The 8710-nt window shown below is 41.8% G+C and overlaps 1 pseudogene; it reads right to left on the bottom strand.

Moving 5' to 3' along the window:
- Nucleotides 1-5701: 5701 nt before the first annotated feature.
- LOC138172282 (alpha/beta hydrolase domain-containing protein 17A pseudogene) lies at nt 5702-6750 on the bottom strand (annotated as a pseudogene).
- Between the last annotated feature and the right edge of the window lie 1960 nt (nt 6751-8710).

Raw genomic sequence — 8710 nt, 5'->3', positions numbered from 1 at the left:
TTCTTTTTTTGAGGGAACCCTTTTTAAAAAAACCCCACAATATTTTATTCTTTCGCAATTGCATTGTAAGAACAATTTCTAACATTAAATTTTTTTTTTGAGTTCTAAATTCTCTCCTTCCTTCCCTCTCCTCTCTCCTCCTTGAGACTGTAAGCAATTTGATATAGATTACACATGCATAATCAGACAAACCTATTTCAGAGAGAGCCCTTTGTATTTGAGTTTGATACCTTTGATCTCATCCAATCCCTTCATTTTACAGATGAGGAAACTGAGGTTGGTGAGGTTAAATGACTTGCCTAAGACTGTCCATGTAGTAAATAGCAGAGCTGGGTCTTGAACTCTAGTCCTTGGGGTTCCAAACCAAGAGCTTTCCCATTGTACAGGGCTGACTCCAATTATCTTGTGAAACTATCACTTCCAAAGTCTCCCAGCAAATCATGCATTGATCTAATAGTCCAAAGCCACCTAATATTCAGTAGTATTTTAATAATCTAAATTTTTCCCAATTTCATTCTTTCTATTTGATTCTTTATATTACAGATGTGTGTTCCTGACATTAAAAATATGATTCATTCAATCAACAAGCATATACATGAAGCCCATCCACGTGTCTACACAAAAGGCATAGTATTAAGCAATGTCAAGACAGAGACAATAAGAATGGATAGTCATTCTTACATTCTGTTGCCATTTAGGACTAGATAGCTAAGGACTGACTTCATAAAAAGGCTTACTAAACCAAAAATTGGCTAAGAGAAAAAGCAACAGGGCACATTTGCAAGCATCTTCAAATATATCAAGGAAAACCGTTTGAAATGCCCTTTAGGGAATTGTGATTAAATCATTTATTGGTCTTCTTCTGATTGGCGGAGCTGTCCATCCACTGGCTTTTCAATATTTCCCAATCTTCACTTACTACACAGATCTTCATCATTCACTCAGTCAGGAAGTGACAGTAGGAGGAAAGAGGGGGAAGGAGGGCATAGCCTTCTCTTCCTTCACTTTTCTGTGTTCCATATCTGTTTTGGGGCTGCCATTAGTATAGAATTCTTGCTTTTATCCTTGGGAATACAGATGAAGCATGAGATTCAGTCTCTGTCCTGAAGGAACCTACTTACCATCTGGCTAGAGAGAAAAATGAATCAAAGAGAACAATGCAAGTAGCATCTTCTTACCGGAATGAATGATAGACAATAAGTACTCAGAGGTCAGAAGAGTGGCAGAGCCCTTGAAGTAGGTCATTAAATGACTTTTTAGCATTTGCTCCAGCACACAGCTTGGTTAAAGGTCAAATTCCTCCTGCCACATTAAGCATTCCATCTGGACTTTTTATTTGAGTTACTCCCCCCCGCCCATTATTTCCCCAATAATACTGTCCCACCCTGGGCACCCATTAGAAAAAAGACAAACGGGGTTTTTGTCTAGTGATGACATTTAGAGAACAAAAGAACATGACATTTTAGATGAAACTGAGTCCATGAGTCCGTCCCCTCAGGGTGCTGTGACATTATGCTTTGGATGGAGGAGCGTGAGTATGAATCGTGGGATCCACAGCACCCTCTGAGAAATGAAGAAATATTTGGATTTGAATACAGTTCTCTTCTGCCAGAGTCCTTGTGTTTGGAAATCAGAGAAGGAACACCCTTAGTTTGGACTGGGACATTCCCAAATAGCCTTATGACTCTATGGACACCTCAGCTCATAGGACTGAATGAATAGGGAAGCTCTTAACCTTTTTGGTCTATGGCCTTTGTTTCTGAGGAATATGTTGCTAATGACAAGCTTTTAGGAGCTATATGAAAGCAACAAGGTGGCACAGTGGATAGAGTACCAGGCCTGGAATCAGGAAGACCTGAGTTCAAATCCAGCCTCGGACACTTACTAGTTGGGTGACCCTGGGCAAGTCACTTAACCCTGTTTGCCTCAGTTCTTCATCTGTAAAATGAGTTGGAGAAACATATAGAATTCTAGTATCTTTGCTACAAAAATACCAAACGGTGTTACAAAGAATCAAACACACCTGAACAATGTACAAGAGACTGGTAATCTTGCTAAGGGAAAGAGGTAGACATTTGGTCTAATATAACATCTGGCAAGAGAGAAGAAACATGAGTGAGTTCATTATTTCTGGGCCCATCGAGGTACTTTTGTCAGGAATACAGATGCATGGTCACTTATCCAAACCTGATATACAGAAATCTGGTTTTATATTAAAAAATGATGGAATGATTACTCTACAAAAGGATGCTCTAGCTGAGTGTGTTGGCACATGCCTTATAGTCCCTGCCAGTGGGGAGGCTGAGGCTGAGGCTGGTGGATTTCCTTACATCATCTACATTCCCATCAGACTGGACTACTAGCCTTCCTTGATCTCATTCTACTTTTTTCTACCTCATTCCCGCAGCTGGAACACTTCTCCCTGCCATCTCTCACAGACAATTGAAGTACTACCTCAACTTTATTCTCCAGCTCAGGTGCTGACTTTTCAATAAATCCTCTCTCTGCTATAGGTGGCCTCTCTTCTTTAAGTCTCAAATGCCACTCTGCTTGGACCTCTCCTAAGCATTTACTACAGTTCAAATTGCAATTTTGTTTTCCACTCTATAACAGACTGTGACCTCAGTGATGATAGGGACTGCGTTTAATTCATCTTTGTTCCTACCTTCAACATTTTCTAGCTATGCTGCTGTGGGTAAGTCCTCTCAATTTTTTGAGTCTTGGTTTCCTCATCAGTATAATGAAAATTCTAATGCTTGCACCATCTACCTTTAGGGTCGTTGTGAAGAAAAGGCTTTGAAAACTGTAAACTGCCATAGGAAGGTGTATTATTCACAGTGCATCGCACTATCATAAATACTCAATAAGTAAATGGGCCATTGAGGTTTTGTCCTTTGTCTTAGATCACTCAGCAAAGCTTTGCTTAACTGGGTCTAAAAATCTGGTGTTTTGAATTCTGTTCCATAGTTCCTGTTCTGGACTTTGCCTTCCTGCCTTCTTGCCTTCCTTCCTACCCACATTCCTTCCTTCCTTCTTCTTCCTTTGTTTGTTCTTCCCTACTTTTATCCCTCTCTCCCTTCTTCCTTCCTTCCATTTTCTTCCCTTCTTTCCCTCCCTCTCTCCCTTCCTTCCTACATGCATTTTTAAATATCATCATATTTTCCTCCAATATCTCTTCCTCTCACCATTTCAGGGAACTATACTAAATTACAAATTATATATATATATATATATATATATATATATACACATATATATATATATATTTATAAGCAATTGGGGTTAAGTAACTTGCTCAAGGTTACAATGGCCAGGTGTTTCTGGGTGGGTGCTAAGTGTCTGAGCCCAGATTTGATCCCCAGGTCATCTGGACACTGGGGCCAGTGCTCTTACTTGCTGAACCACCTGGCCGCCCCACAAATTATATTTTTAAAAATAAAAAATTAGAAGAGGAACAATCAGCATAGCTGATATATACATTAAGAGTCTAAAATATGTACAATGTGCAAAATGTATATCTTTTTATATCTCTTCTTTCAAGGAATGCTTATTTTTTATGGAGTTGTCTTTTTTTTCTTTTTAAGCAATTGGGGTTAAGTAACTTGCTTAAGGTTACACGGCCAGTTATTTCTGGGTGTGGTGCTAAGTATCTGAGCCCGGATTTGATCCCCAGGTCATCAGGACACTGGGGCCAGTGCTCTTACTTGCTGAGCCACCTGGCTGCCCCTAAGCAATTGGGGTTAAGTAACTTGCTCAAGGTTACAATGTCCAGGTGTTTCTGGGTGGGTGCTAAGTGTCTGAGCCTGGATTCGATCCCCAGGTCATCCTGACACTGGAGCTGGCGCTCTTACTCACTGTGGTACCTGGCTGCCCCAGGAGTTATCTTTCTTGATGGAACCATAAAATGCAAGTCCTTTGGCTCTATGTCACAGCTACAATATGCAATAAGTCTGTTTCATTCATTCATTCAACTAATACTGGTTGGGTGAAGGACATTGTATTAGGTGTTATGGATAATACAAAGAAGAATAAGCTATGGTTCCTGCCCTCAATGAACTTACACTTGCAAGTAGGGAAGGTAAGACACATACACAAATTTCTGCAATACTAGGTAGAATGTGAACATGAAATAAAAGAGGTACTAAGTAGTTCTAAGGGTGGATAGATTACTTCCATATGTGAGTTTGCCTCATCTGAAGGGAGGTTCTTTTCCATAACTGGGGAGCTTTGGGTTTATTAGAGTCTATGCCAATAACCCATAGTGTGAGAACCATCAAGTTCAATTTCCTTGATGTTTCAGCCCAACTGCAGAAAGCATAACTTTACTTTACTTCTCCACAAACCTTGGCCAACTTTCTGGAAAACAGCTGATACTAGTGATGAAAGGGACCAGGAAAAGAATGTGTGGATGAACCAAATGCTGTAGGTTGTGTTTGATAGAATCTTTCAGTTGTTCCTTGGAGGCTTCAATATCCATGGCAGGTCTGCCATGATGTTCTCATTTTCTGTTTTTCTCTTTTCACATTTCTGAATGTTGGAGATAGGGCACATTTATTTGGCATCTTGCCAGGAGTGTTCTGGTAAATATTTAATAACTGATTCTCAAAAACTGCTCCCTTCATTCGTGATTCACTTGTAAGTTTAATCTGAATCATTAACATTTTTTCCATCACATTAAAAAAATTACACCTTTAATTTCATTCTTGTTTTTGTTTCAAGAATGAATGCAGATATTGTTTTAGCTATCTGTATAATCTACCCATGTTGGGGAGAGTGGGGAAGGGGAAGCCGGGTGTTTGAGATCATAAAGGGCTCTTCTGGGAGGGAGCTAGCTTGGGGTTGGAATGTAATAGGAAGAGTCCTCTCTGACTGGCAGAGAGGGATATGGGGGTAGGAAATGCAAATACTTCTCATGCAGTCATTGCCTTCCCAGAGATTTGGGAATTTTTGGAAGGGGTGTAGGGGAGAATGAGGTCCAAAGAGGCCCTCTCCTGCCACATTTGGCAGATGCATTGTTGCTATTGTCCTGGTAGAGGGAAGGCTGTGTGTGGGGTGTAACTAGGTGGTGGTGATGCAGTGCGCAGAGTGCCGGGCCTGGAGTCAGGAAGACTTGTTTTCCTGAGTTCAAATTTGGCCTCAGACACTTACTTGCTGTGTGACTCTGGGCAGGTCACTTAACCCTGTTTGTTTCAGTTTCCTCATCTGTAAAATGAGCTGGAGAAGTGGCAAACCGCTCCACTATCTCTGCCAAGAAAACCCTAAATGGAGTCATGAAGAGTTGGACACGACTGAAAAATGGCTAAACCAGGCAAGATGGAAGGGAAGCAAGAGAGGAAGGGATTTGAATTGCTCAATCCCTCCCAGGTGGAGGAGGCAGTCCCAGGATCAGCAACAGTTTATGGTAATAGATTCAGACTTTGTGGGGAGGAAAATGGAGGTCATTCTGACCCTCCTTTCTCCTGGGAGGGGAGTGGATGTCAAAAGAGGTTGCAGAAGTCAGAGCTGGAAAGGAAGGGGTAGGAGCATATTTCACCTTGCAATCCTCCAGTGGGAGGAGAGCCTGCCAGGGAGGAACCCTTCAACTTCTCCTTCCTTTTCTGTGACTTCCGACTCCCACTGGGTTCCCTGGGCCTGCCTGCCTCTTGCCTCACATCCTTCCCTGGGCAGGGGGATACAGGGTTTACTGAGAGCCCAGGTTATATTAGTTTGTCAGCTCCTGGGAAATGAATTTATGAAAGTGCTCCAAGTATTGGTTATAAAACTTGATGTTATGGTTCCTGGCACCCTCCGCCAATGTGGCCCCATAGCTTTCCAGCAGGGTTCATACTGTGCCAGTCCACAGGAGAAGCCAGCAACTTCATCCTTGGTGCTATGGACTAGCAGCACTAGCAAAGTGATGTGATCTTGGAGACCTTGTCAGTACTGGGGAGGCATCAAAGCAGTAGATTTCCTTGGTGTCAGGGAAGGTTCCCTGAATGCCTGAGGTGAGTGGGGAAGGCATATATCCCCACAGTGCTAGGCCAGGTCTGGGGTGGGCACTGTTCCTATGCTCTTCCTATAGAAGATGAGGTTTTCTGGGTTAATACCAAGCCTGGTCTGAAGGGGCTGGCAGGTAGCATCACTGTCGGCATAGAGATTCTTCTCAGAGGGCTTTCCTGTGTTCACCCTGAGTAGTCATAAGAAAAGATGTTGCAGTGGTTTGGGGTGTTCAGGCCAATGAAAAGTGACCCAAGTCCACTGTGTTGTCATGGGTGAGTAGAACTGTGAAGCTGGCACCTGGTGCAAAATGTACAGGCATACAGGAAATGCAACCACCCATACCACTATCAGTAAAGACCCCTGTCATGTCAAGATTCCTCTGTGTGGACTGGAGGTCCCTTGCTGATGGATAGTCATGTGAAAGGAGATGGGAAGAATGCTTTGGAGAGTAAGCCAGACTTATGTGAGGGACGACCCCCACTACCAAGGTTGTGGTACCAAAATTTCTCGGGCTGCAATAACTTCAAAGGAGAAATATTAAAAAAAAAATTCTTTCCCAAAGCATGAGTGAAAAAGAATGCTCTTCCCTCCTGCATATGCCCTGAACAAAGAGCTTGTTAGGAGAGGTGGACAAGATTCATCGTGGTCTAAGCCCAGCCATGGCGACACCTAGTCCATTGTCTCCTAAAAGCTGGCTAAGAAAGGCCATTCTGGGTGTTTCTATCATACTCCCTGGGGCACCCTCTGTACCAAACCCTGTCCCTGAGCCATAGTGCCGGTCTTGTCTTCACCCTTGTTTCCTTGTCATGTAGAGGTGAGGAGCTCTTCCCATCACCTTTTAAAGTCTAGACAATCAATAAAACAACAAATCAAACTTGGATTCTTAGCACTTGGTGACTTCCTAGGTGTAAATGGTCACAATAAAAATTGAACACAAGCCAGTAAGAGCTGACACCAGCACACTCATGTACCCAGTTCATCTATCTCTTTGCTTTGCTTGAAGTAACCAGAGACTACATCAATCTCTTTGACATGTATCAAGCAAACAATATACTTTCTGAATAGAAGCTGACCACAGTGTGATTTAATATTGAGAAAGTCCTACCTTAATCCTTCTGTGTTTTTTTTTTAAATAGCTATTTTGTGACTTGACCTGAGGAAGAGACATATTATGATACTGCAGCATAAAGAGCTCTAGATTTGGAGTCAGAAGCCTGGGTTTGAATTTCCCCTCTTTCACTGTGTGATGTAAATAATTTCCTCTCTTCAGAGTTCAGTCTCTTCAAATTAGAGGAGTGGACTAGATGATCTCCAAGTTTTCCTCCAGCTTTAAATTCCACAAGCATATATTGTTTCTTAGAGTCACAGACCATCACGGACTTCTTTTACAGGGAAGGAAACTAAAGTCCAGAGAGGTTAACAATTTGTCCAGTTGTACAGTGGAGTCAGTGGGAGAATGGAACTAGAACTCCTAGGGCAGCTCTCTCTTCCCCAGACCATGGTAGGAGCTTCGCATTGCAGGTTCAAGAAGGATGAAACTGCTGTCTCCTGGAGCCCTCTTTATGTGTCTTCCTTCTTAGCTCCAGCAAAGTTATTGATACTGTTGGAATAATCATCTGTGTAAAATCATAGCTCCGAGCCCCTCCATATCTCCGTATGCCAGACTAACTCAGGTGCACACATTAATTCAAATTAAAATTTAATTAAGTTGTAATAGTGAGGAATGTAACCAGGGAAAATTCTTTACATAAAAAAGGCACATTTTCTACAGATTCCAATGCTGCAATTGGAAAAGAGAACTTGCCATAGATAACTCATACTCCTGGGACTGTATCCCAGTGGAATATCTATTATATCTCTTGGCCCAGTCTTTTAGAAACTCACTATGTTTCACTTGTGCTCCATTTGGCTCCCCAAACTATGGCTTTCTGTTTCTCTGCATAGCTGCAGCTGTCATATTCTTTTGGACTTCTCTGCTGATATTTTGTTATCTCCTAAAGCTGTCTTCAGGCAGCTAGGTGGTGCAGTGGATAGAGTATTGGATCCGGAGTCAGGAAGACTTGAGTTCAAATCCAGCTTCAGACACTTGCTAGTTATGTGACCCTGGGGAAGTCTCTTAACCCCATTTTACCTCAGTTTCCTCATGTGTAAAATGAACTAGAGAAGGATATGGCAAACCTCTCTAGCATCTTTGCCAAGAAAACCCCAACTGGGGTCACAAAGAGTCAAACATGACTGAAAACAACTGAACAATAACAAAGCTATCTTTATTAGGATTTCTTCTTTCTCAATGGGAAGTTTGTAATTTTTTTTTCATGAAATTGCCTATACACAGTGGATATTTTAATTTGTTAGTTGAGTCCGTAGCTATATTCAACTAGCACTGCAAAATTCTTCAAATCAATTTTTTTTTCTATTTTTAATAGCTTTACTTCCCTTGGGTAGGTGGGTGGGGGCAGTAATGTCTCTGGTTTGCCTGATATTAAAATTGAGATGAGTAAATTCCTTTCTTTTTTTAAACCAAATGCCTTATTAACTTCTGATTTACATAATTCATTTCTGCCAGATTTTGAGTTACAAATTTTCTCCCTGTTTTTCCCCTACCCACTGCCCCAAAATGGCAATCCCACAGGATATCCCCTCCTCCAATCTGCTCTCTCTCATATTTTCTCCCATACCCCTTTCGACTTTTCCAGTGGATCTCTATGCCTCAGTGCCTGTATATCTTATT

This window comes from Petaurus breviceps, unplaced genomic scaffold (genome assembly GCF_028583685.1).
Source record: "Petaurus breviceps papuanus isolate PSGF00001 unplaced genomic scaffold, PetGlider_PUasm1.0 128, whole genome shotgun sequence".
Lineage (NCBI taxonomy): Eukaryota > Metazoa > Chordata > Mammalia > Diprotodontia > Petauridae > Petaurus > Petaurus breviceps.
The sequence above is the reverse complement of the archived record's forward strand: the minus strand, read 5'-3'. Positions and strand labels throughout refer to the sequence as shown.